General features: G+C 38.2%; 1 long non-coding RNA gene across 1 annotated transcript in view; it reads right to left on the bottom strand.

Annotated features, from left to right (window-relative positions):
* LOC113598502 (uncharacterized) overlaps positions 1-26,988 on the bottom strand; it is a 299,088-nt gene that overhangs the window by 119,434 nt on the left and 152,666 nt on the right. The window contains exons 4-5 of the long non-coding RNA XR_008298486.1: positions 14,815-21,972; positions 14,661-14,696 (exon numbers count right to left, since the gene is read on the bottom strand). This is a non-coding gene — a long non-coding RNA (uncharacterized LOC113598502). The remainder of the gene's footprint in view (positions 1-14,660; positions 14,697-14,814; positions 21,973-26,988) is intronic.

Raw genomic sequence — 26,988 nt, 5'->3', positions numbered from 1 at the left:
TTTAGACAAAATGTCAACCAAAGGACCCATTATATAAACAGAACATAGCACATGTAATCTGACTGGGTTTCCAAGTCATTTCTGTGACAATAAGCCCTCTCTGTTCTTGCAGAAGGAGAAAGAGGGACAGAAAAGAACACAGAGAGGAAGTTTGAAAAGTTGCTCTCAGGTTTCCTAAAGTCAGGCTTTTTACATGTGAATTTTCAATGCGGATTTTCTGTGAATACTTGATTAAAGAACTTCTTCACAGAGAAAGAAAATAAAGAAGAAAGAAAAAGAATTCCAAATGTCAATTTTAAAGAAGTGATTAGATTGTTCTTCATTTTTAAGTTATCCCTACAGCACGTACACACATATGCTAGTAATACGGATAATCTAGAAATGACTTCAAGAACAAAAAGAAAACATAAGACCAGTGCTTGGAACTTTGCTTTAAAATAAAGGGTATCAAGTGAGAGATCCTTGTCCACCAACAATAATGTCAACAATGTCTGAGAAGACCCACAGCAAAGTCCAGACCAACTTAGCATCAGAAGCCTCCTAAATCAGCCCCATCAGGCTAGGAAAACACCCCCAGTCCTGCCCACTGCAACCATCATTGCAAGCAACAGAGTTAGATACTGCTGAGGAAAATGGTAAAAGGGAACATACAGCTTTCCAAGGTTCTGGGCAGGAGTTGCCAATAATGAAAATACTCAAGTTACCAGAAAATTCAATCCTGCTAGAGATTTGGGTGATTTGATAGCAGAATGCACAACCTGCACACTTTTAAAGGACTCAGTTATCAAAGCCATAGAAACTCGTGACCCATCATCAGTAATGTGCTTGTCCTCATGTCAATCACAAGATCCTGCTTTTTCAAGCTAATTTCACTCAGTCCTAATGATGGGGATTTTTTTTGAGTCTCTTAAGAACAGGCGTCAGCAAACTTCTTCAGTAAAGGTCAAAGAGTAAATACTTTAGGCTTTGCAGGCCACATAACCTCTATCACAATTTTTTAACTCTGCTGTTGAAGCCCAAAAGCAGCTACAAAGTATATATATGTATATATATACATACATACATATATACATATATACATACATATACACATATATACATATGCACATATATATAAAACTGATGATGGCTGTGTTTCATAAACCTTTATTTACAATAATAGACAATGGCCAGATATGCCTCACAGGCTGTAGTTTGCTGAGCCTTGCTGTAGGCAATCAACCTGAAGCCCCAGCATGTTCCCAGAATGGCTGATCCATAGTTCACAGTGGATGTGAATACAGATGGACTTCTGTGTTAGCATCATGCTCTTGCACTCACTCATATCAACCCTCATCGTAACATTTTGGTAGATTCAAAGTGAGTGCAGACTCTCTGAAATTCTTCTGTTGGAAGAGCTAAGATCTCTATACTCTCCTCTTTAATTGGAATTACATCTGTGACTGCGTGACCAATAGAATACAGCAGAAGGTATATTGTGCCCTTTTCCAGGCCTAGGCTCTAAAAGACTGGCAGTTTCTCATTCCTGTCTTCTTTGTTGGAGCATTTGCTTGTGGAATCTAGCTGCCATGCTGTGAGGAAGTCGAAACAGTGCCACAGAGAGACTCTGATGGAGAGGAATTGAGGCTCCTGGCCAACATTGGGCTCCCAGCCTAGCCTCTAAAGCACCCTTCACAAGATCCTCTATATATTCTGTTGTCTGTTGTTCAGATGCAGTCTAGTTGGATAATTTCAAGCCTTGGAGAATGACAAAGCCACTAGGTGAAGGACCCTGGGTCCCTGAGGAACTGAATGGAGTAGAGACATCTCCCACAACCTGCATCCAACCACACAGCCCATCAATCTGCACTGGACTGTGACAAACCTTTACTTATTAAGCCACTAGGGTTTTTAACGTTGTTACATACTCCCAAAGTTGACATACCCTAAAGAAGAAGGAAACAAGGATGGTGGACCACTGTGGACTAGTGTTATAACAAAACAGCATGACTCAAAAAAAAAAAAAAAAAGGAAGAATTGGCAGTATTTCCAAAGATAAATCAGTAGGGCTCCATGATTGGCACACACTGTGAATCAGAGCCTTCTGGGCTCTAGACCCTAAATGAGAAGTACGAGTTGTTTATTCAGTGAAACCTAGTCAACCATGGAACTTATTTATACAGGGCTGACAAGATGCACTTGATAAATGGGGCTCTTTCCACAGCTGGTCTTAAGGAAGCAAGAGTAACAGACAGTTACTCTCTACCCTTCATACACACAACACACGAAATTGCTAATTATTTCTTTTGTTAAAGAAATGTAATGTCCCGTATATGTGGGCCAAATCCAGCCTGCTGCCTATTTTTGTATGATCCATGAGTTAAGAATGGTTTTCACATTTGTAAATTGTTGAACATATTCAAAAGAAGAGAAGTATTTTACGACAAATGAAAATTATATGAAATTCATGTATCAGTGTTCCATGAATAACGGTTTCTTGGAATATAGCCATGCTGTATTGTCTATAGCTACCTTCTCAAAATGGCAGAGTCAAGTAGTTGTGACACAGACCACATGGCCCACAAAGGCTAAAATATTTACAACCAAGACCTTTAAAGAAAAAGTTTGCAGGTCTTTGCTTTAGACCATTGTGGTCCATTAACCCTTCATCCTGAATTAATTTACCTGATTGGCCCCTCTTCTAACAAGCTCTGAGGAAACAAGTACATTGCCCTGCCATTTTAATAAGGAAGTGAGAGGCAGAATGAAGGAGAGTATCAAAAAGCTCAGTAGTAACACTGAGTAGTAATACTCCTCAGGCAGTGAGTAACAGTGAGGGGTCTCTGTGTCAAGGGAAGTCATGAGGTATGTGGAGAAGGATGTCTGGCCCAGTGAAGTAGTCAGTGAACAAAAGGGAAGAACAAAAGTAGAAAACAAAAATGAAGATGTTCCTTGAGTTAGTCCCAACTCTCCCAACCTGTCAACATATCCAGTGGTTTTGATGTTTTGTTGAAGTAAAACAAACTGATAAAGAGTCATTATAAAACAGTTTTTTTTAAAGAGGTGAGAGTGGGAGACAGCCAAAGCATAAGAGACTCTTAAAAACTGAGAACAAACTGAGGGTTGATGGGGGGTGGGAGGGAGGGGAGGGGAGGTGATGGGCATTGAAGAGGGCATCTTTTGGGATGAGCACTGGGTGTTGTATGGAAACCAATTTGACAATAAATTTCATATATTAAAAAAATAAAGTTGACAAAAAAAACCCAGCTTTTTTTAAAACGAATTTCTAAAAGGGCAAACTATCTCATTATAATACAACATTTTCCAGTTTTGTGAAAATTTTTCTTTTTTTTAAGTTAATTTATTTATTTTGAGAGCGATAGCATGCATGCATGTATATCAGCAGGGGAAGGGGCAGAGAGACAAGGAGACAGAAAATCCCAAGCAGGTGGTGTGTTATCAGCACAAAGCCTGATGCAGGGCTCAATCCCATGAACTGTGAGATCATGACCTGAGCCAATATCAAGAGTTAGATGCTTAACTGACCAAGCCACCCAGGCACCCTGAAAATTTTTCAGTCAATGCTAATAGAACTTGAGATAACAATGACCCCAGACCTGCTCTCTCAGTGATGGGGTTGCTGGGCCGGTCCATGTTTCTAGCTGAATTCCTTTCTTACCTGCTGCTTTATGAGAGCAGGGTCTTATCCTGGATGTGGAAGCAACAACAAAAACCCCCACAGAAATTTCATAAGATTCCTTTTTTCAGGCCAGCTCTGCAGCCACATCTCCTAAGACCGCCTCAGTTTGGCTTTGGTAATGCCCAGGAGAGCCAGTAAGGGATTAGGAAAAACAGAAATCATTGTTCGCCAATGATTGGCCTCTGATCGCCAATCTGACATCAGCCCAGAGTTACAGCCTGGATAGTTGCGATTGTACTCAGGTAGATTAACTTCTAGGGGATTTGTTCTCAGTAATCTTTATTTTCAAGTGGTTGGGAAAGCTTCAAAGTAACAACTACAATTCATGAACTTGTTCTAAAAAATAATAATGCCGATTGGCATCTGTGTGAATTTCAACTGCAGAGACAAGGAAGGAAACTTTTAAATAAAACCTCTCCCACGCCTATCTTCTTTCACATGTTTCCATGTTCTTTCATACACTTCCCCACTCACCCAACTTCTCACTAATTCCCTCATCCCTTTAAAATTCCCCTGACTCACATCCCTTCCTCAAAGGCACTCAGTGACCAGCCCCTCCTAAAGTATCCTGAGAAGACAGCAAGAAGCATGCCTTTATTAAAAACACAAAAATTAACAATCGTTTAAAAACCATTATGACTTTAATAAGGCAAATGAGAAGCACCGCCCTACATGCCATCAGCACTTAAGACCATATCAATGCTGGTCCTAAGCATGATGAGGAAATGACCTGATACACAAAAACAAAGACATAAAACATGGTAATGAACCTTAGATAATGAACAAAACTTAGATTGTTAGGGAGGCATAATCAAGCTCAGCCAGGTCATTTATCAGATGGAGCAGGTGACAGAACCAACCCCATGTTATCTCCTCCATTCCCAGTCTGGTGCTCTCTCTGATGCTCCCCACTCCCTCTAGGTTTTCTTTCTGCCATCCTCAGCTTCCCCAGGTCTGTTGTCTTCAGAAGGATACAAACTAATGAAGCATTTCACCTACTAATCATGATTAATGTCCTTACAAACTTTGTTGTTTTAGGTAAAATTACACTGAGGTTTCTCATGGTAGCCTATATGGGTGCTCCTTGTGGAATGGAATCAATAAGCTATCATACTCTTCTACATAAGTGTGGCCCGCCTTTTAAATACCTAAAAACTGAATCCCTAAAGAAAGTCTATAATAATCTTTTTAACAAAACAAATAATAGACTACTCAATTTATTGCTGATTATTGATGTTTACAACTGGATTTTCTTGAGAATGTTTCCATAACTTCAGATCCAGCAAAGAAGTAACTCTACTCTATAGGGAACTAAGACTATTTAGTCTATATGTAACTGAAACTATAGGACTATAAACTAAGACTATAACTCAATGCAAATATGCAGGGTTAGATCAATAAGCCAATTTAGCACTGCACAGAAACCCATTTCAACTTCATCCACAAAATATGGTTTGCATAAACTGTATGATACAAACAGGCATGTTTATCCTAAAAAGAATGGGAGTGTTGACTAGGAAAGGTTTAGGTAGAGATGTGATTTGGATATTTTCATTGTAGACTCACTGAACTTTTCATGCCAGATTTTACTATTATACATTCTGTATGATACGCACCAAATTTTATTTCACATCACTGACTGACAGCAAACTAACTAAACTATAAAATAATTCAAAGCATCAAAGAGAAGTTAACCTGCCCCTAATCAGCCATGGATATGGTTTATTCTAGTTAATTGTGGTAGTTGAAGTAACGTATTACAAGCAATGTAGATCAACTGAAAAAGTGGGAACTATCCCTGATTAGTATCCAATGTTAAAGAACAATGCTATACCTTTTCTAAAAATGTCTATTAACAGAAGAGTCAGTGAGAAGGGCAGAAAAATTGAATGGGGGTTTGAAAAAGACAAATTGCAAGTGACTATGGAAGAAAGCAATTCATCTAGCATGCGACTGTCCTCTGGGGCCTTGGTAAATACAGAGCTTCCTCTGCCTTTGTGGCTTTCAATGCTAATTGCACAGCAATCACCTGAGGACTATTTTTAAATACATCTGGGGATGCCCAAATCAATTGAACTAAATCTCTAAGAATGAGTCTTGGCATCTTTATTTCTTAAACTCTTCAAGAGATTCAAACATGCACCCAGCACTGAGAACCACTTCATCTCTTCCAGGGACCTTCCATTGTCCAAAACCCCCAACTCTGAGACAAGCAGCACCAACATGGTTTACAGGGTAACTGGAGGCAGCAGCCCCAGCAGTTATGAAAACAATTTCTAGATTCTTTGCTCTAACAACCAGCCTTTCCAGGGAAGGCATTCTGAGTTGCCATGTGTTCCCACTCCCAATCCACACACAACTTTCTCCCCAGTTCCAGTCTTCTGAAAGATCTTCTTAGGAAATAACTACCCAAATGAGAAGAGAAAGTGTATAATAGAGAATTGAGAGCCAACAAAGATCAACAATTTTGACTGCACAGCTCTTACAAGCATATTCTTCTGCTGACATAGTGCTTAGGCTGAGAGGAGTGTCTTAAAGTTTCCTTAGATTGCTGGGTTTTCCTTCAGGTACTATGAAGGTCCATGGAATTTTTTTTTCTTTTTTCTTAAAGTTTATGTATTTATTTTGAGACAGAGAGGGATAGCAAGAGAGAGAGAGAGAATCCCAAGCAGGTTCTGCACTGTCAGCACAGAGCCCGATGGGGGCTCAAACTCACGAACTGCAAGATCATAACCTGAGCAACCTAAGCCAAAGTCAGATGCTTAACTGACTGAGCCATCCAGGCGCCCCACCCCCCACCCCGCCCCTGCCGGCCACCGCCATGGCTTTTTTAGATGGAATTTTTTTTTCTTAGAATAGTTCTAAAAGTTCTCATAAGTAAGTCTGGAAGCCCCATTTCTAATAAGTTTTTCTTTCTACCACTGAATTCATGAGAAAGCAGAGAATTCAAAGTTATACCCCTTAAATATACAATATTTTTCAGTCTTTCAGACATGTTGGTTGAAGATCTGCTAACCACCAACAGATGTGTTATATAATGATTTTCTTTGGACAAAACTAAAGCTATTCATCTCTCCAAATCCCTCTAGCTGCTTCAAGGTGTCTTGAGTCCAAAGCATAGTTAACTTAGTGCTTGCTCCACTGTGGCTAATTAAAATATGCTTTAGGTAGTTCAGAATATTTCCCATGCAATTTGCCCCCCTGAGCTGGTCTAGTTCTTTCCTTTATTCCTTTTATTTCTGAGATTCACCCAAGGATTATGCTATTTGAGAAAGCATGGCACAAAGAATAATCACTGACCAACTCTAGTTGGAATGCAATATTAATCTTCAATTTATTTTTCTGAGAAAGTCATGCTCAAGCATCCTTTCATTTGTCTTCCATAGAGAGCTATGCTTTCAGCCCAAATTGTGTTAATGGTAGCTTCCCAAATGAAATTCCAACCTGCTTCCAGACTCAGGCACCATAGGGATGCACGTGGATGAGAAGAAGCTAAGTTTGAATTGAGTCAGAAGCTTCTGGACATTACTTTCACTAAATAATCTCGTAGCAAACCCATCTAATGAAAATCAGATCTCATTCAAGGAGGGAAATTTGCTTTTCTGAATAAAACTAAATTGGTCCCATAAGATCTATTACCCTAAGCATTAAAGGTCCTGTCTACACAGTAGTAAATGAAGTGGTCAATGAATTTAGCCAAAATCTCTAATAAAAACCAAAATATTCTCTTAGAATTCAAATCCTATCAGGGAACATAAGGGAGAGAGTGACTAATATTTATTAATGGGTTTCAGGCACACTTTTTCCTTGATCAAATAAATACACTGTTAATCAACAAATATATTTGAATGCTTACTGTATGTTCAGTCAGAACTGTGCCAAGTCAGAAAGGAGATCTGGAAGATGCATAAGACTGATGCAAAAGAAATTAGGGTTTCGCTTGACTTCTGCTTTCAATTATAGATTATGATGCAACATAACACATATATGTTGTGAAATTTTGGAATTTTTCTCCATTGCTACCAAAAATAAATAAATAAATAAATGATCAGTCATCTCCATTTTAGCTATCAGAACCAGGCATAATGAATAGCACATAGTAGATCTTAACAAATATCTGTGACACAAATAAACAAGCAAATAAATTAATATTTTCTGAGCATACAGAGTACATCAAGCTGAAGGGTCATAGTAACAAAAACACTCTGCTGACTGTTAATACATTTGGTATTAGACTGCTGAATCTTTACCAAAATCCATGTTGCTTTTTCTCCTCCCTGAGCACACAGCTAATCCCATTCTTCAGCCTTCCTTGCAGTGAGATTTGGCCCTGTAATGAGATGGCGCCAATGGAGCATGCGTGTAAGTAGTATGAGCCACTTCCAGGTCTCTCTCATTAAGTCTTGTGTGCTCCTCCCCTTCCAGGTAACTGGATGAGACAATCACACAAGGTTGAAGACCACATGTTTGTGAAAGCAGAGCCTCTGTCAGCCTACACCCCTGAATGACAGTAAAGACTTCCCACTAGCTCCATTTTTACAGGTAAGAAAACTAAGTCACAGAGAAGTTAATCCTAGATAATAAGGGGCAGCAAAGAATCTGAACTGGAACCCATTTCTGTCTCAACATTGTATTCTTCCTCAAAAGCACACAAAATACTTAAAGGAGTTTCTATATAATTGACCTCTAACCTCTTCCAGTTGACCATTTCCACAACCTAGAATGAAAGCGATGATCTCTCCCAATATGCCATTCACAGAGTGCCTCCCTTTACCTACTCCCTTACCTCTCAAATGCATATCATGATGGCACATCTACTTGGTGAGTCTGTCCCAATCTGCCATAATTTTCTGTCTTATGCTGCCTATTTTGTAAACCCCTCAAACAATGCCATACTGCCTGTTCAATAACAGACTTTTGGCAGCAAGAAAGAACAGAAATCAAACATTCAGTGTGTCTTATTCATTTGGAACAAACAAAAAAGCATAGACAAAACTTGCAGAAGATTAGTAAAAAAACTACTAAAGGTTTTGCTGTTTTGCTATAAAAAACACTCATGTTAAAACGTTCAGAAATAGGGAAGTAATCACTGTAGAATTCATTTAAAGGTTATATAAAGTAATGCACGAATATTTCTATAACTTACAGATAAGTAACATGTAATGTGACAAGCATGTCCACTTAGCTGAGAGTTAATTCATTTGTTCAGTAAAACTCCCCAGGACAGGAAGGTCTCTAAGGTGGGGACATGGAACTGAGCTTCTGGGGTACCCACAAAATTGCACAGACCTTTAAAATGGCCTTATGCAAAGAGAATATTATCTATGATGTCTTGATCACACACAATCCACCTAGAGGAGAAATAAATAAATATCTAGCCCCTGAAACTTCTTACATGCAGAGTATAAAAACTTCACACACACACACACACGCACACACACACACACACACACACACACACACACACACACACAGCAGTCTAGGAGAGGTATCCTGCATTTCACAAACAAGTGTAACCTAAAATCCCAGAGACCACAGCGGGCCCCAGAAAGCAAAGTGGGAAGACTGCTGACCACAGCTTCCAACTCATGCTTTCTTTGCCTTGCTGACAAGAATTGATGTATGAAATTTCTGGGGTAACTTTATAAGCTTCATCTTTCCTTTGAGGACATCAGAGCTGATATCCTGTCATTTGGGCATGAGCTTACCACATACTCTGCCTTTAGTTTCTGTGTTCTCCAGGACACTTGCTACTCTAAAATCCCAGTACTAAAGTTGCAAATATACAGACAAATAGCTGCTTCTCTCTAACTCTTCTGGGTATATTCAGTTTTCAGAAACTAAATTTTTGAACAAAATGTCAACTGCTACAAATATTGTTTTCATTATATCATTGTTTTACAGAAGCCTTTAGATGAAACAAGAGAAGGCCACAATTAAGTAACAGATGGAGTTATGACACAGGTGATCTGAAAGTCAATTTAATACTTGCACTAGAGCACATTCTATACTTGACTCTCAACCATATGTAATAATATGGATAGGGAAATTATCAGAATAATGACACTTAATTTTTAAATAATTTTTTGCCACTGTAGTGGATTTTTAAATATTACTTAGGGCCATCGAGCCATTTCCAGAATTAGTTAGAAAGAGATATTATGGAGGACTAAACAAAAGAAGAATGGATCTCATCAGTGCACTCTTTTAGTGTATGCCAGTTTTCACTCATGGGTGGAAAATTAGGCACAATAAGGAAAATACAACGAGCTTTTAATGGAGTTAAATTTATTTAAATGATTATATAATTGAGATATGTCATTTCTATTTTTCTGATGTATAAATGTCCTTTCTTTTGTGAAATGATGTAACTATACGAGATAGTTCCTAGTATTTTGTCCACAATTAACAAAGTAAAAAAGCAAACAATTCTACCCCAGGCCCCAAAATATGTTTTTAAAGATTCTACTGGTCCATGGAATCCAAAGTCTGAGAGATACTAAGCTAGTCCAGTCCTCCTGAAATTTGCAGCTTACATATGGCAACAGAAGATGAATGTGAGGTTTCCATGATGACTTCTAAATGAATGCTTTACTCAAGATACCAGAGTTTTTAAAATTAGAAGTATTTCCTGAGCATCTTCCGTGTACTCAGTACAAATCTTAGAATTCCTGCAGAAGAGAGAAAGAACTGTCCTTTTCAGTAAAGAATTTGTAGTCTAGGGGCACCTGGGTGGCTCAGCCAGTTAAGTATCTGACTTTGGCTCAGGTCATGATCTCATGGTTTGTGAGTTTGAGCCCCACATCGGGCTTTGTGCTGACATCTCAGAGCCTGAAGCCTGCTTCAGATTCTGTCTGTCTCCCTCTCTTTCTGCCCCTTCCCCACTCGTGCTCTGTCTCTGTCTCTCTCAAAAATAAACACTGAAACATTTTTAAAAAAAGAATCTATAGTCTAGTTGTAAAACAACAAGCACCCATGTGAACTAGAAAGAAACCAAGCAAACACACACACACACACACACACACACACACACACACACACGTGCACACACATCTTGCCAAGGGCAAGATTGTGTAGCATGGACTAAGAGCAAATGACCTCTTGAGAAATAAAAGGCGAATATAGGGTGGATAACACAAGAAATGATTCTTGAGCAAATTGTTAAAGGAAGAATGGTATCTGTGTGGACTGAAAATATACAGAGAGGGCTTTGTGAATAAACAGAAAAGCACTAAAACGAAATCTTAGAGACAGGAAAGTACCTGAGATACAGAGCAAAGCAAAGTGATGGGCCTGGCTATTATGGATTGGTCCTAAGAGGCCAGAGGTATTAGGTACCAAGCAGCCCTTGACAGAGGCCTAAAATAAGATGCTACAGAATTTAGCATAATCTTATGACATACTAATGGCAATCATACTCCAAGTATTAGATCCAACTGAAAACAAAGTGGTGAGGAAATGTTAAGGAGAATCCCAAAATTCATCTTCTCCAACCAGTCTCAAACCAAAAATAAACCTCCATCAAAAGTCCTTTTGTCTGTAGGTCAATTTAAAAGGTTTAAAGGCATCAAGCCCAGTTATAAGCTTATCATAATAATTCATAGGCTACTATAGTATAGATTATACCTTTTCAACAAGGGCTTTATCACCCCCAAAGGGACAATAACTGGTTCTTGGTGGGGAAACAAGGTGTGAAAAATATCTTAGATATTTAATACTTTTTAATAATATTTATGATGATAATATTTGTAACAAAATATCATTTCTTAGGATTTGGGTTTTGACTTCTCTTATTAGGGAGAAATCAAATTCATTTTTATTTTAATTTATTTAATTCATTAATTTAGATTTAATTTCGTTTTCTCCTTAAACATACGGGCAATGAAAAAAGGTTAAGAGACACTGGTCTAGATCTAGAATAGACTTAGTTTTGTTAATGATGTTTCTTTCATATATTTAGTAATGAAGATTGCCTTTAGTGTCTCTGGTTTCCAATTTTAGCATTCTTCTCCCTTTCTATTCTGCCCCTGATCCCAAGTTCTGGTACACAATCTTTTTGTGCCAAGGAAAATATCTGCTATATCAATCATCTCTACCTTAGAAAAATCTTAAGGAAAGATTTGTCTTTTGCAGATATATCTTCATTTTAAGTCTTTTATCAAACTTGGGAATAAAAGATTTGCACTATCACATGGGCTCACCCCTACTAGGTTCAAAGCTCTCTTTGTACCAGTGAGTGAGTAGGCATTCTTCCAACATGCCAGATGGTCACTGCCCTTTCTACAATATTTAGACTGCATTGCCCAAATGCCAATGCCCAGGCTCCAAAGAGCATTATGACCAACAGGGAGTGGTTATACTGGCAATGGTTAAAACTCATTAACTTCTTACTATGTTCCAGGCACTGTTCTCATCACTGCCTGTGACCAATTCCATTAATTCTCAAAACAAATCTATGAAGCAGGTACTATTGTTATCACTCTATTTGACAAATGAGAAATCTGAAGCAAAAGAGGTTACCTTACATGCCAGGTGACACACCCAGCAAGTGCCAGAGCCAAGGTTTAAATCCTGCTATATTGACACCAAAGCTTGCTTGCTGAAGCACTCCATGACACTACCATGGAAAATGTATCAGAGCAAGGACTCTGGGCCTGGCAGTTTTGTACTCAAATCCTGTCTCTATCATTTCCCACCTGGTGACCTTGAACTGATTACCCAGCCTCTCTGAACCTTGGTTTCTGCAGTTTGCTCATCATGGGGTTATCATATGGTATAAATAAGATTGTGCATGGCTGAACAATTCTGAACTGAGAAAATAATCAGGACCAATATTGCCAAGAAGTCAATTCTTCCTAACTTTGATCTGTAGATCTAGTCAAAATCCCAACAAGTTATTTTTTGGATATCAACAAAAATTATAAAGTTTATATGAAAAGGCAAAAGACCCAAAGCACCCAATGTAATGTTGAAGGAAAAGAAGGTTGGAAGACTAACATTAACCAACTTCAAAACTTTCTATAAAGCTACAGTAATGAAGACAGTCTGGTATTGGTGAAAGAACATAAATCAATAGAACAGAATAGAGAGCCCAGAAATAGACCCACATAAATATGGTCAGCTGATCCTTGACAAAAGAACAAAGGGAATATAATGGAGAAAAGATCGTCTTTTCAACAAATGGTGCTGGAACAACTGGACGTCCATAAGCAAAAAAAAAAAAAAAAAGTGAATCTAGACACAGACCCTATATCTTTCACAAAATTAACTCAAAATAGATCAGAGAACTAACTGTAACAGAAAACTATGAAAATCCTAGAAGACAACATAGAAGAAAATCTCGATTATCTTGTGTATGATGATGACTTTTTAGATACACCACCAACAATGTGGGGTGCTTAGTAGCTTAGTCGGTTGAATATCAGACTCTTGATTTCAGCTCAGGTCTTAATCTCAGGGTCATTAGTTCAAGCCCCAAACTGGGCTCCATGCTGGGCATGAGGCCTACTTAAACAAAACAAAACAAAACAAACAACAACAACAACAACAAAAAACAATGTGATACCACTACACATATTAGAATGGCCAAAATCTAGAACACTGACAATAGCAAATACTGGCAAGAATGTGGGGCAATAAGAGCTCTCATTCATTCTTGATAAGAATGTAAAATGGTACAGCCATTTTTTGGAAGACAGTTTAGCTAAACACACTCTTACCATACGATCTAGCAATCACACTCCTTGGCATTTACCTAAAGGAGCTGAAAATTTATTTATAAATTTTATGAAAATGTATCCCCACAAAAAACTGCACAAGGATGTTTATAGCAACTTCCTTCATAATTTCCAGACTTTGGAAGCATCCAAGATGTCCACCAGTAGGTGAATGGATAAATAAACTGTAGTACATTCAGATAATGGAATATCATTCAGCACTTTAAAAAAAATGGCAATTAGGCCAGGAAAAGGCATGGTGAAAACTTAAATGCATATTACTAAGTGGAAAAAACAACCTGAAAAGGCTATTTACTATATGATTACAAATATATGACCTTCTGGAAAAGGTAAAACTATGGAGACAGTAAAAGAATCAGTCGTGGCCAAGGGTTAGGAAAGATGGAGGTGTGAACAGGCAGAGAAGAAAGGATTTTTAGGGTGGTGAAACTATCTGCATGATACTATAATGATGGCTATATGTCATTATACATTTGTCCAAACCCACAAAATGTACAATACCAAGAGTGAACCCTAATGTAAATTATGGACTCTGGGTGATAATGATGAGTCAATGTAGGTTCTCAGTTGCAATAAATGCACCATTGTCTTGCTACCTGTTGATAGTGAGGGAGGTGGGAGGTATATAGGAAATTTCTGTACTTCTACTCAATTTTCCTGTGAACCTAAAACTTTTCTGAAAAATAAAGTCTATTTTAAAAGACTTTAAAAGGGAGGAAAATCAGGAGAGGCTTGGAGATCAAAACTAGAAGGATGGAAGAAGATTCTTCTTTGTTAATATTCTGAGCCCAAGAGTCCAGGAAAGCACTCAAGAAATAGACCACAGAAAGATAAAAGCTTAAGTTAGGTTGCTAGGAGCTACCCAGACACAGGTAGAGTATAGACACAGGTAGAGTATGGAGTATAGAACTGACAGGATCTGGAATGACCAGATGTGCTGGTGACTGAGACTACTGAGACCTCTCCTTCCTGGTCTCAGTCCCATCACAGAACAAGCCCTTCCCCAGGGCAAGATCTCCACCTCTCCCCCTTATCTACAGCTTCCTGAATATACGAGAAGATGTAAAAGGGTACTAGTTAAACTTGTTGAATTCCTATAACATATAGGAAATAATATTTATCACTTCAACATAGACAAATGACCATAAACCACTAAGGGGCTACATAGATGAATGCTCTAAAAGAGCCAGGAACCAGGAAGCTCTGCTTCCTGGAATCAAATTTAAGCCAAAAGGTATTCTCACCTGGTTGCCTCAAGCATATCCCATGATTCAGAGGTGCTGCCAAAAACCCAGATCAAAAAAAGAATTAAATGAGAGGAGGGTAGGGAAAAGAAACCAGAATTTCTCCCCAGGACCCCAGTAAAGGTATTTATTAGCCTCATCCACCCCGCGGTACCTTAGAAACAAAAGGTCGCCATCCAAATGCAAACAAACTTCTTTCCCTGCTGTGACTGCATTTCATAATTCTTGCACTTCCTAACATGGAGCAGCTCCATCTATGAGATCATTTGTTTTCCCAAGAACTCAGTTACAGGGCTTGCCAATCATTCAGATCGCAGGCACTGGCCAGGAAAACTGTGTGAGGAAAGAAAAGCATTAAGCCCCTTACTGCTCCTCTCTTAGGTCAGCCAGAGCATTAGAATCCCATACGATTGTCTTTTCAAAAAAAATTATTCTTACAAGATAACAAGTTCCAAATGTTGTCTTTTCTTAAAGGTATGTTTGTTTCAAATCATATGTTTTTAATCTATGAACAGCCTGAGTTATAATTATTCCAATTCTATACACTATCCAAAAGCCAAGAGATAACATGCAGAAGTGATGAATGTGTTATTGGTGATATATAGAGTCAATCTGGTGATTCAAGACATAAACAGAGTCACACGGAAACAGAAGAAATGGTGAACAACACATCCAATTTGCATTATGCCTGCTCCTAGAACAGACCAGTTTCAGGCCCTTGATTTGAGGAGCAAATGATCTCTGCTTTGTGAAAAGACTGGTGTTAGTCATTGTATACCTTAGGGTGAATGTGAATTACTCAACCCCCACACTCTATTTGTGCTTGAAATCTTATCATTGGGGAAAAAAAGGTTTTATCTGGTTTTTAAGGGAATTTGAAACCTCAATGAATAGATGAAATAGATGTGGAAAAATAAGAGACTGGGAAATCACAATATGTTTAAGAAAAATAAAAAGATTCACCAAGAGTGTTTTTAATTGCATACTGCTTATAATGCTAACAAAGGGGCTCCTTAGACTTAAAATCAGAGGATCTATCACAGAATTCATTTCTTTTGTCAAGTCTCATCAAGCATCAGGCTCCTAAAAGGGGGTTTTGTTTGTTTGTTTGTTTGTTTTGCTCTTGGTAAGTACTGCCCATTTTTTAATGCATGGTTGTTTCTTCTTCTTCTTCTTCTTCTTCTTCTTCTTCTTCTTCTTCTTCTTCTTCTTCTTTTGGAGAAACTAAAACAGTGATTGGGAAGACCAAGTCTTATCTGACTTGATCAATGAGGTTTAGGTCATTTCACAAGTCACAAAATATAAAGTTATAGATGCACATAAACTATTGGATTTAGTGAAGTGCTATAAACAATTAGATTACCTCATTGGAATATTTTATTCAGTACGACTCCCTGAAATAGATATTTTAGAGATTTCGAAGAAGGAAGACCAAAAACATTATCAAGATGGGGTTCTGGCATCTTGGGGATCTTCTTCCCCAGTTCAGACAGTTTCTCTCAAACTTGACCCCCTACCTCCAACTAAATCAGGCCATACAGACCATGCTGGAATCCCTTCAGATTCGTTTCTGAAAAGGTATTGCTTTTCTCCAAAGACAGGAAACAGATATTGTCAAATGGGGGGAGGGGGGAGAAATATCTTCATTACAATGGATGAGCAATCTCACCTACAATGGGAGTGAAAGATTATATAATAATTTCTCTTTTGACTTAACTCAAGAAGGCCTAAAATTCACCCTGGACAAGGAAGGGTGAAACTCATCTCTTTTCTTTATTCTACACTGAAGACCAAAACCACAGTTGTGAAAAGGGAAATCAATAGCTAACTGAAAAACCTTTTGAGAAATCAATTTACTTCAAGACTGTTACAAATCTTAGTATATTTCATATTGAGTTTAAAATAGATCACATCTCACAGAGTTTGATGAAGGAAATGAGATTGATAAATAAAATACTCCTTGATATGAAACCTTAGTCGTCCATGAGAAGAAACCTGACTCTTGTTGCTTGCTCATAAATACAATAGCCACAGCCTGATGGTAAGCATCAAATTTTCAGGAAGACTAGTTACAGTGAATTAGTCTATTCTCTGGGAAAGAAAGAGAAATAATATGTAAATACATGCTCCAGAAGATAATCAAACCATTAATTAAAGTAAGATATCTTCCTATCCTGACACTAGATGACTAAAATAAACATTAAAATGTTCCAATAAACTGCATGCAATGATGAACCAATTTCTGAAATTATTACAAAAATTTTATTTTATTTCTGCACAAATACTAGTAATATTTAGTGAATACTTCCCATATGTATAATACAGTCCCAGAGAATGCCACATTTCAGAGGGAACATAAAATAAAGCCCTTCCTAGTCTCGGCCATAAAATCATACACACCCCAAAATAAACTAAAAAGTTACCAAATCCCTGGTAATTTTGACCTATTGGAAAGAAATATTTTCTGAACTGAATACAATTTTTCTGCTATAGAATATATACAAACAAACAGAATTTTAAGACTAAGTTCCCTGTGGCTAAATTGGGCTAAATGTTATTTAGTAGACATTCTGCACTCCTTAACAGATTTGAATAACTTCTAATGTACTCCAATTATCTGCACATTAGCTTTAGTTTACATGGAATTCAATCATGTGTATATGAAGAGCTTTCCTAAAATGGTGAAAAAGCAGCTTTCTCAAGTAGGTAAATATTTCCTTTTAATAATTTCTGTACGTTTTATTTTGCTAATAATATCTCCTTCTTGCTAATAGCTTGGAAGCAAATATAAGCTTACTTATAATAATAATTTTCAAATTACTGAAACTGTACAATAAATTTCAATTTGCATAAAAATCACACATAAGAGTAACTTCCACTATAAGAATAACACTAACAATGAATCTTTTCTTCTGTGCTTATCATGTGCCAGTCACTATGTTTATGTGCACACTGATCTCATTGAGTTATCAAAACAACATTTTCAGGAAGGTATTCTACTGCTCCATCTTTAAACAAGTGGGAACTAGCAGAGTCTGAGAGTTTACACAGTATGTTATACTAGTTGCCCTCCAGTTGAGAGATGCAAATTGTATTATCTTTATTTGTCACTTTAAGGCACAGTCTCAGCACATTTAAATAAGAAGTGAGTGCCCATGGGGCACCTGGGTGGCTCAGTTCGTTAACCATCTGACTCTTGATTTTGGCTCAAGTCATGATATCATGGTTCATGAGATCTAGCCCCACATCAGGCTCTGCACTGACAGCAGGGAGCCTGCTTGTGACTCTCTCTCCCTCTCTGTTTCTCTCTCTCTCTCTCCCTGTCCCTCCCCCACTTGTACATACTCTCTCTGTCAAAATAAATTACAAAAAAGTGAGTGCCTGTGAAAAACATCACTGAAACACTTTTTACTAGTATATACAAATAGAATCTGATTTTCAATAATAACACTATTACATTCTGTTTTATATGTAATTTCTACACTATGATCAACCTAGAAGAACATATCCCTGGAAGTAGCCTGACTGGGGATGACCTTCCTGACAATAGCATCATCTTTGCCCAGTCTACCAGCCTCCTAGTGTCCTTTTCTTCTATTCTCTGTTGTCACTCTGGTTCATACAGTCACAACCCCATGCCTGGACCATTCCAGCAGGATTATCCTGGTTTTCCTATTCAAACTTCCCTTTGCTTACCTATTTTCTGCCTATTCTCTTATAATTAGTGTTTGTCTCTCCAAACCTGACTAGCCAAGTTTTCAAATGTAAGCCACACTGGTTTCCTCCCACTTCCTTCCCATTCCCTACAGTCCTGTCCCCGCCCCCATCTCTGCTTTTTCTCAGGCTCCTTTGTGTCTCTTCTTTCTCCTCCCACCTTTAAATATGAGTGTTTCCCAGACCGCATCCTGGCCTACCACTCTGCCCAGTCCACATACTCTCTGGCCCATTTCATCCACATATGCTAGTAACTGACTCACATCTGACCTCAACAAGACTCTGCTATCTGGATGTCTAATGGGTTCTTTACACTCACGATTCCCATCTGTCTGATCCTGCTTTTTTTCCTATGTCCCCTATCTCAGGCAATGACATATTCTAATGAATCCCAATCACTCATATGACTCCTGACCTCTGCAGATTTTTCCTCCCAAATAGCTCATGCCCTCCTCTCCATGCCTATGACCACTGACTAAGCCACAACAAGTGCCAGCAACAAGCCTCACTAGGACTATTACAATAGCCTCCTAATGATTTCCCTATCTCCCGTCCTGTCTCTGGGAACACCATCCTCCACATGGACATTGGATTATTTCCTAACATGTAAAGCCTGATTATAACAATATTTTGCCTAAAAGCTTCTGATGGCCTGCCATCACCTGCCCTGTCTCAGTAACACTCCTATCACGTTCCATGGTACACACTACCTTTTCACAAAACCAATCCCATGTAGGATCTCCTTGCTCTCCAATGTTTTCAGTGCTTTGTTTATATTGTTCCTCCTACATGGAATGCCCTCCCCATTCTTTGCCCAGTGTGCCAGAGGAGACTGGCAGTAGAGTCAGTGAAAGCTTCCTCAAGGAGGAAAAAGATATCTTTCTAATAAAAGAAGCATGAAGTAGAGTACCACATACAAAGTCCTGGACAACCAGTCCATGTCAACATAAGCTAAACTCTCTTTGCACAATTATGGTTTCAACTGACCCTGTGCAAACTATCTTGCTCTGAAAACTACCCATTATGTGCCCATTTTATTGTCATGTTTCTAAATTCCATGGAGACAGACCACGTTTAAGGCCACTTCATATTCCTGCCATCCACCCAAGCATACCACTTGACACATGGTAAATATCCAATAATTGCCCAAGGATGTAACCTGACAACATCCATTGACAGGAGTATTCTGAAACAAGTCTGTCTGTCCTCTGTTTGTGAGAAGTCTGTCAGTCTAATGATTATGGCCCTGAGACATCATGTTTATGAGGGAAAAAGTGTTCATTTGGATTTGGGTAAAAGGCAAGGTTTAATGGTTAAGATTTCATTCCCTGACCTAACTCTCCACATACATTAACTCATTTTATCCCTACAACAACCTTCTGCAGTAGTGTTATTGTTGCTATCTCACAGGTAAGGAAGTTGAACACATAGGTAGGTTGTTCATTAAGAGAAAAGTCAGTAACAAACACTTGTAAAGATGCTCAACATCACTCATAATCAGGGAAATGCAAATGAAAACTACAATGAGGTATCACCTCACACCTGTTAGAATGGCTAAAACTAACAACACAGAAAACAATAGATGTTGGCAAGGATGCAGACAAAAGGGAACACTTTTGCACTGTTAGTGGGAATGCAGACTGATGCAGCCACTCTGAAACAGTATGGAGGTTCCTAAAAAAGTTAAAAATAGAACTATCCTTCAATCCAATAATGTACTACTAGGTATCCAAAGGATATAAAAATATTGATTCAAAGGGTATACACACCTTGATGTTTATAGCAGTATTATCAACAATAGCCAAATTATGGAAAGAGCCCAAATGTCCATCAACTGATGAATAGATAATATAGATAGATATAGATACACACACACACACACACACACACACACACACACACACACACACCACAATGGAATATTACTCAGCCAGCAAAAAGAATGAATTTTTGCCATTTGCAAAAATGTGGATGGAGCTACAGAGTATTATGCCAAGTGAAATAGGTCAGTCAGAGAAAGACAAATATCATATGATTTCATTCATATTTGGAATTTAAAAAACAAAACAGATGAATATAGGGGGAAAAAGAAGCAAACCATGAGAGACTCTTAATTATAGAGAACAAACTGAGGGTTACTGGAGGGGAGGTGGGCAGGGGGATGGATTAAATGGGTGATGGGCATCGCACTTGTTGGGATGAGCACTAAGTGTTTCATGTAAGTGATGAATCACTAAACTCTAGTCCTGAAACCAATATTACACCATATGTTAATGAGAATTTAAATAAAAACTTGAAACAATGAAAAGAGAGAGAGAGAGAAAAGCCAGCATATGCAATCAAGCAGTCTGGTTCCAGAGGCTCTGCTCTCCTCAGGGTATCAGGGGCCTGCCAGACAGCGCCCAGGGCAACTGCTAGACACTCACAATATTACTGACCATTTTAATCCTACGTTCCAATGGCGATAAAGCACTCTAGTCCACCCCTCAAAATATACCCTTATCTTAAACAACATGAAAAATATGTAAAATTAAAATTATTATGTTTAAATACATTTTCTGCTGAAGCACTTAAATAAAAAAAATTATCCTCTTCCATATTTTATTGATTATGATTAATAATTTCACGAGAAAAAAAACTGAGCCCTTCAGTAGACTATAAGAATAAGCTTTTAGGGGTGCCTGGGTGGCTCAGTCGGTTAAGCATCGACTTCAGCCCAGGTCATGATCTCACAGTTCACGAGTTCGAGCCCCGCGTCAGGCTCTGTGCTGACAGCTTGGAGCCTGGAGCCTACTTAGGATTCTGAGGCTCCCTCTCTCTCTGCCCACCCCCCTCTCCGGCTCATGCTCCCACTCTGTCTCTGTCAAAAATAAATAAACTTAAAAAAAAAGAATAAGCTTTTATTATAATGAGATTAGAAGTATCATAACATTTAATGCCTCATCAGACTTATAAAAATGAATGATTCCATATATGTGGAATGATGATTATTTGAATAATTTGTAATGTATGGCCTCCATCTCCTGCACGTCCTTGTTTCCTAGAGTCCCTGCCACCAGAAGTCCAGGCAGCCAGGTGTTCCAGCCTCATACTTTCAGAGTTGAATTGTACTGCCAAGATACAGAAAGTTACTGATCAGTTTGGTTTTTTTTTAAATATTCACTCATGAAAAACTATACATATATAATATATATGTATGCCATAAAAGTTTATAATAAAATCAACTCCAACATGCCCAACATCTAGTGATCCAGACTCAGTTTTTGAGGCTCAAACACAATCATGAATCTTTAGAAGAAACTATGGCTTTGTGAAGAAGGCTTTTGAGCTGAAAATTCTTGAATCCTCTGCATCATTTGAGTCCTGGTTTGAACAACAAGGACAGAAGTAATACTGGTTATCATGAGTTTGTCAGTTTAGATTCAATAAAGATTCCATGAGACAAGACTAGAGAAGGACTAGAGAGTGGCAGGAAGAGTTGCCTGATGACAACTTCTAAGAGTCCTTGGGCCTGTGTCTCCTACCTGTTAAGCTCCGATGGGAGCTTGTTGGGAGTCCAAAAGTTCCTGCATGGAATCCTGGAAAATGAAGGCATGGCCTGGGGAAAGAGGCAGAATGAAAACATGAATAGACTGAGTTTTAATCTAAGATGATTATATTTGCCTAGCATTTTCTAAGATTTCATTTTCTGCAAAGATGTAGATAGATAGAAATAAATTCAAGTGACAGGAAATTAAAGACAGTTACTTTTTTTGTACCCCTGAGAATGTGACTAAGACGTGTACAGTTATAACATATATTGGTAAAATATTTTTTGAATTTTACTCTAGAAACAAGTGTATACCACTTGGGAATATTGTATCAAGTGGTATGTGTAATGGATCAGGCTAACAAAGCAAGTCAATCTAAGTGTCTCTACCTTTTGTTAATGCAAAGCATTTGTCTGAGAAAAGAGCTAATGGTTGGTTTATTAACCAACTACTGAGCATTGTGCATATGGGAAGTTGGAATTATCTACCCAATCTATCTGTCACCAATATATTAACATAATCTTTGAAGTGCTTTCCAAATCTGAGATTACATAACTGCTATATTCTGCTCAAGAGGGAAATTAAGCATTTGGGGGAAAGTCTCTGAACCCATTCAGTAGCATTTACTCCTCACAGTTAATGCAGAAAAGAGGTGAAGCCCTCCTCCATTCCATATATCATGGGCTCACAGCCACCCATTCTGAACCAACATCACTCTCTCAACCTGTAAGACCACTTAAGATTCCCATCTTCTTACAAAACCATGAAAAAAAAACAAAGGGAAATAAAGCACAGACCCTAAACATTTCCAGCCAATCTACCTCTATACAAAGATCATGCTCACAATAGGAAACTTAAGACAATGACAATCAACTCTTAAATGAGTTTGGCCCCTGGTATGTGCTTTGCTAGAGCCCTCAGATACTGCTCTCTCTTTAAAAGAAGGTGGCTTGGTTCCATCGTGTAATGGTTAGCACTCTGGACTCTAAAAGAAGGTGGCTCAGTCGGTTGAGCATCCGACTTCAGCTCAGGTCATGATCTCACAGTCCATTAGTTCAAGCCCCGCATCAGGCTCTGTGCTGACAGCTCAGAGCCTGGAGCCTGCTTCGTATTGTGTCTCCCTCTCTCTCTGGCCCTCCCCTGCTCATGCTCTGTCTCTCTCTGTCTCAAAAATAAATAAAAACATTTAAAAATTTTTAAAAGAAGGATTTGATTGTGCGCAGTCATGTAACACTGTGTGCTTAAATTAAATGTATTGCTCTTAGAAATTTCCAGAACTCAGGCATCCATAGCTTCACTTTGTAACCCATGTGTGACAAAGTGTGAAGAGTTTGTGGGGGGATTAAAATCAGAAAAATTGGAGTTGAAATCCCAGGCAGCCACTGACCTAGAAAAACTTACACTCTAGAGAGGATGACAGATATATACCACAAAATTTCAATACAGTGCATTGAGTGCTTTGACAGACATAAACACATGATGTTATGAGAGCAGAAGCAGAAGTGCTGGGGGCAGGAGAAGTGTCAAGAAATGAGTCTTACAGAGAGAATGCTTGAGCCAAGTCTTAAAAGAGAAGTAGGAGCCTGCCAGGCAAAGAAAAGTGCTTATTAACTGCTAAACAAGGAAGATCAGTTACACCATGCACATGGCTACACAAGGAAAGCACACATCATCAATTGCTGTGAAACAGCCATGAGAATCAATCCTGACGAAGCGTGTATCTGGTGCTTTTGATGAAAAGTGTAGTAGAGATCTCAGGGGGAAAGATGAAAGATCAGAGAGACCTATAGGTATAAGAACCTTGTCTCTCCACACCATCCATCCACTCGAACTATTTTTATTGGACAGAACTGAAAGAAACATTGTTGGCAAATAAAATACCTACCAGAACATTCTGGACTGCTTCACGCTGCATATATACTCGAACTTTGACCCATACAGCACAAATCCATATTCAAGTGGTTAAGGGGCTATATAAGATGAGCGCTTGTTATGAATGAAACTTTGGTGATTACATCAGCTACGCTAACCCAGAACAGCTGACAACTATTGCCAATATCATGCGTTCAGCAATCAGCAACATCTTTGGTACAGATGTCAGGGAAACCATCGTGCCAATTATGCTGTAATGATGAGAGTAGAGAGCCTGGCTAGGGAATTCTCATTTCATGTCTTCTTTGAAAAAGCATCTCTTAAAAGAGGGCAATATACAATATATACAGTGTATCCTGTCACTCTTTTTGGCTTGAGCTGCACCCCTTTTGACTCTGTGGATCACTGAACTTTCTGATCTTGGAGTTGGGATGGTATAAGCTAAAGGGTTTTGGCACACACAAAACCCACTACATTCTTGAATGCTCAAGACAGCTTTACAGTGTCTTAAGCTACATCTGAGCAAACCTGTTTCTTACTAATAATGTCAGTCTTTTGAATATTTTCTCTACAAAGACGCAAGGAGAAAAATATCATTTGTTAATCAGAACTCATCTAAATTTCACAGTTAATTGAATGATTCTGCATTCCATCTTTAGAAAAAAATAATAAAGAGTAGGAGACAATATTTTACAGGAAAACAGGCAATGCATACCCTGTTGTCAGTGTGGATTTAAGTCCTTCTCTCACATCTTCTGTAATGGCAGTACTCTGCAGTTCATTCACTTTTCCTAAGCAATATTCACCAAGCACCTACTGTATGCTAAGGACTGCTCCAAATGAGAGAAAATGTTCAGATATGTGACCTCAGCACAATGTTTTCAATCATTAGAGAAAAAAATAGCTTATGCTTACTATATTGAACTTACTAAGGTTAGGAAATGTTCAAATAGGATTTTCATCAGTGAGGAAGGAAACAAAAATGCATTCACTGTCAAGCCTCAGTTAACCAGATAATTCTATTATAAGCACTCAACTCTACTACTCATGAATGCTTTTGGTAATTCCAGGACTTTCAAAATTTGAATAAATATATGGATCAAGAGGCATTAGATTAAGCACAAGGTTTCAGCTTCTAGTCAAAATAAATGAATGCAAGACTATAGAAAAATGGGGAAGAAGGAATCACCACAAGGCAGATCTTCAGATCATGAAGGTGACACACCTTCATAGGCCTGTGTAAATTTAGACCCTAAGCACACTCTTGCTGCCAGAAACTGCTTCCAATAGAAAATTTTATAGGCATTTTAAAGTCTCATGGGTGAGTCCCTGAGAATATCACAGTTGGTCAAAAAACATATGTGTTTCAACTTTTTCTAACTTGCTTTGGTGTTAGCTTATAAAAACTCATAGGTGTATATTGGACTCATTAAACTGAGGGACTCATAAGCACTGGCTCGATCAGGGCAGGGTGCTGACAGGCATTATACATTATGCAAGCTTCCCCACATCATTCTGCCAACGTGCTTCCATTTTAATCCAAAACATTCCCAACTTGTCAAATACTAGGCCTCCCTGGAACACATAAAGCCAGTCATGCCACCTCATGCAAAGGTTCTCTGATGTGGACAAATTTCCACTGGAGACTATAAGGAACCCATGACCACATTTTCACATGTTACTTCAGATCAATCCAAAATCCTCTCTCCAGAACTCTTATAACAGTAAAGCAGTAACCTAGGCAAAGCAGGTGGAAGAAGATGGAGCCAAAGCATGCTACTTAACAGTTGTCAAGCACCAGGTTTATTCATCATTGAATAAATCAAGTGAATATATACATTTCATTTAAGAGCCCACTGGGGATGAAGATGTTTTTATTTATTTATTTATTTATTTATTCATCATGTATTCATTTATTTGTTGTATTTTCAGAATCTCCCAGAACTGTCAAGATCATACTGAAGCTGAATGCAAAAAAATACTTTCAAATCTCTAAATTTTCTAAAGGGGCCACAGACAGAGTTCACATAAAATATACTTTCATGTTGACAAATTGGCATGTCAAGACAATTAGCCTCTTTGTAGAAAGATGGTGGACAGATGTATGCAGGAATCATGGGTCTGATTGTTCCACAAAAGTCAATAAGGCTGAGTCTCCAACAGAGCTACTATGTCAAAGAAGGGAGAGATAAGAATTGGAAATCTGATGGAAAACAGCCACGCAGGAAATACAAAGGGAAACATGTTTAATTGTGGTTGAAAATAGTATGAGTAAACTTTGTTCTAAGACATGTGTGGAGCTGGAAGCAACACACCCAGGAAGAGTGATTATAAGCCATAAATAAGAGGTTTATGACAAGCTGAACAATAAAAGCCTAATGGAGAGGTAAATTCCTTATGATGCAATGTGAGCTCTCTGCAAACCTTATGAAAAGAAGTCAAGAGAAGAGGCAGAGGGCTCTGAATTCAGAAGAGAACCCTGAAGAGTGGTGAAGTGAAAAAAAAATGAGTGATGTGATTCCTTCAATTAAAAAAAAGGTAGAAACAGTCCCAAAATTTTAAGTCAATTTAACTAATAGCTAGAAGAGGTTCAAAGGATATTTACTAGTCATCATGTATCTGAAAATATGCTCATTCATGTCACTGATTATTTGTGCCTAGTGTAAATCAATATCTAAATTAGGTGAGTCTAAAAGATAGGTGTGTGTAAAATGTTTGGAGAGCCCAGAGGGAGAATTATGCCGGGTCAATTTAGTTTTCTTCTTCAATAGATAGATGATGTCAAAAAGGAAAAAAAAATATTTCCAGAGAATCTGATTCTCCAAATATGACATTTTTATGAATAATTGAAAAATACACTGTCTAGAATATTTTAATGTGTGAGTGCACACAATCAACCAGAGGACTAAACCCAAAATTTGGTTATACTCAACTCAAGTTAAGGGATGTCACTGAGTGAGATGGTTGACATTCATTAATGGCTTTATCAGCAACTTAGCTGGCAGGATAAGAAACACAATGTCACTGGAATGTTCGGCAACAAATTGGGAACACTATGAAAAAATAGGAATAGAATTTGGTGATCTAAAGGTATCTGGCTAAATATCCCTGATGAATATGGATGCAAAAATTCTCAACAAGATACTAGCAAATTGAATTCAACAGCATATAAAAAGAATTATTCACGATGATCAAGTGGGATTCATTCCTGG

The sequence above is a fragment of the Acinonyx jubatus genome, chromosome B2 (assembly GCF_027475565.1).
Source record: "Acinonyx jubatus isolate Ajub_Pintada_27869175 chromosome B2, VMU_Ajub_asm_v1.0, whole genome shotgun sequence".
Lineage (NCBI taxonomy): Eukaryota > Metazoa > Chordata > Mammalia > Carnivora > Felidae > Acinonyx > Acinonyx jubatus.
The sequence above is the reverse complement of the archived record's forward strand: the minus strand, read 5'-3'. Positions and strand labels throughout refer to the sequence as shown.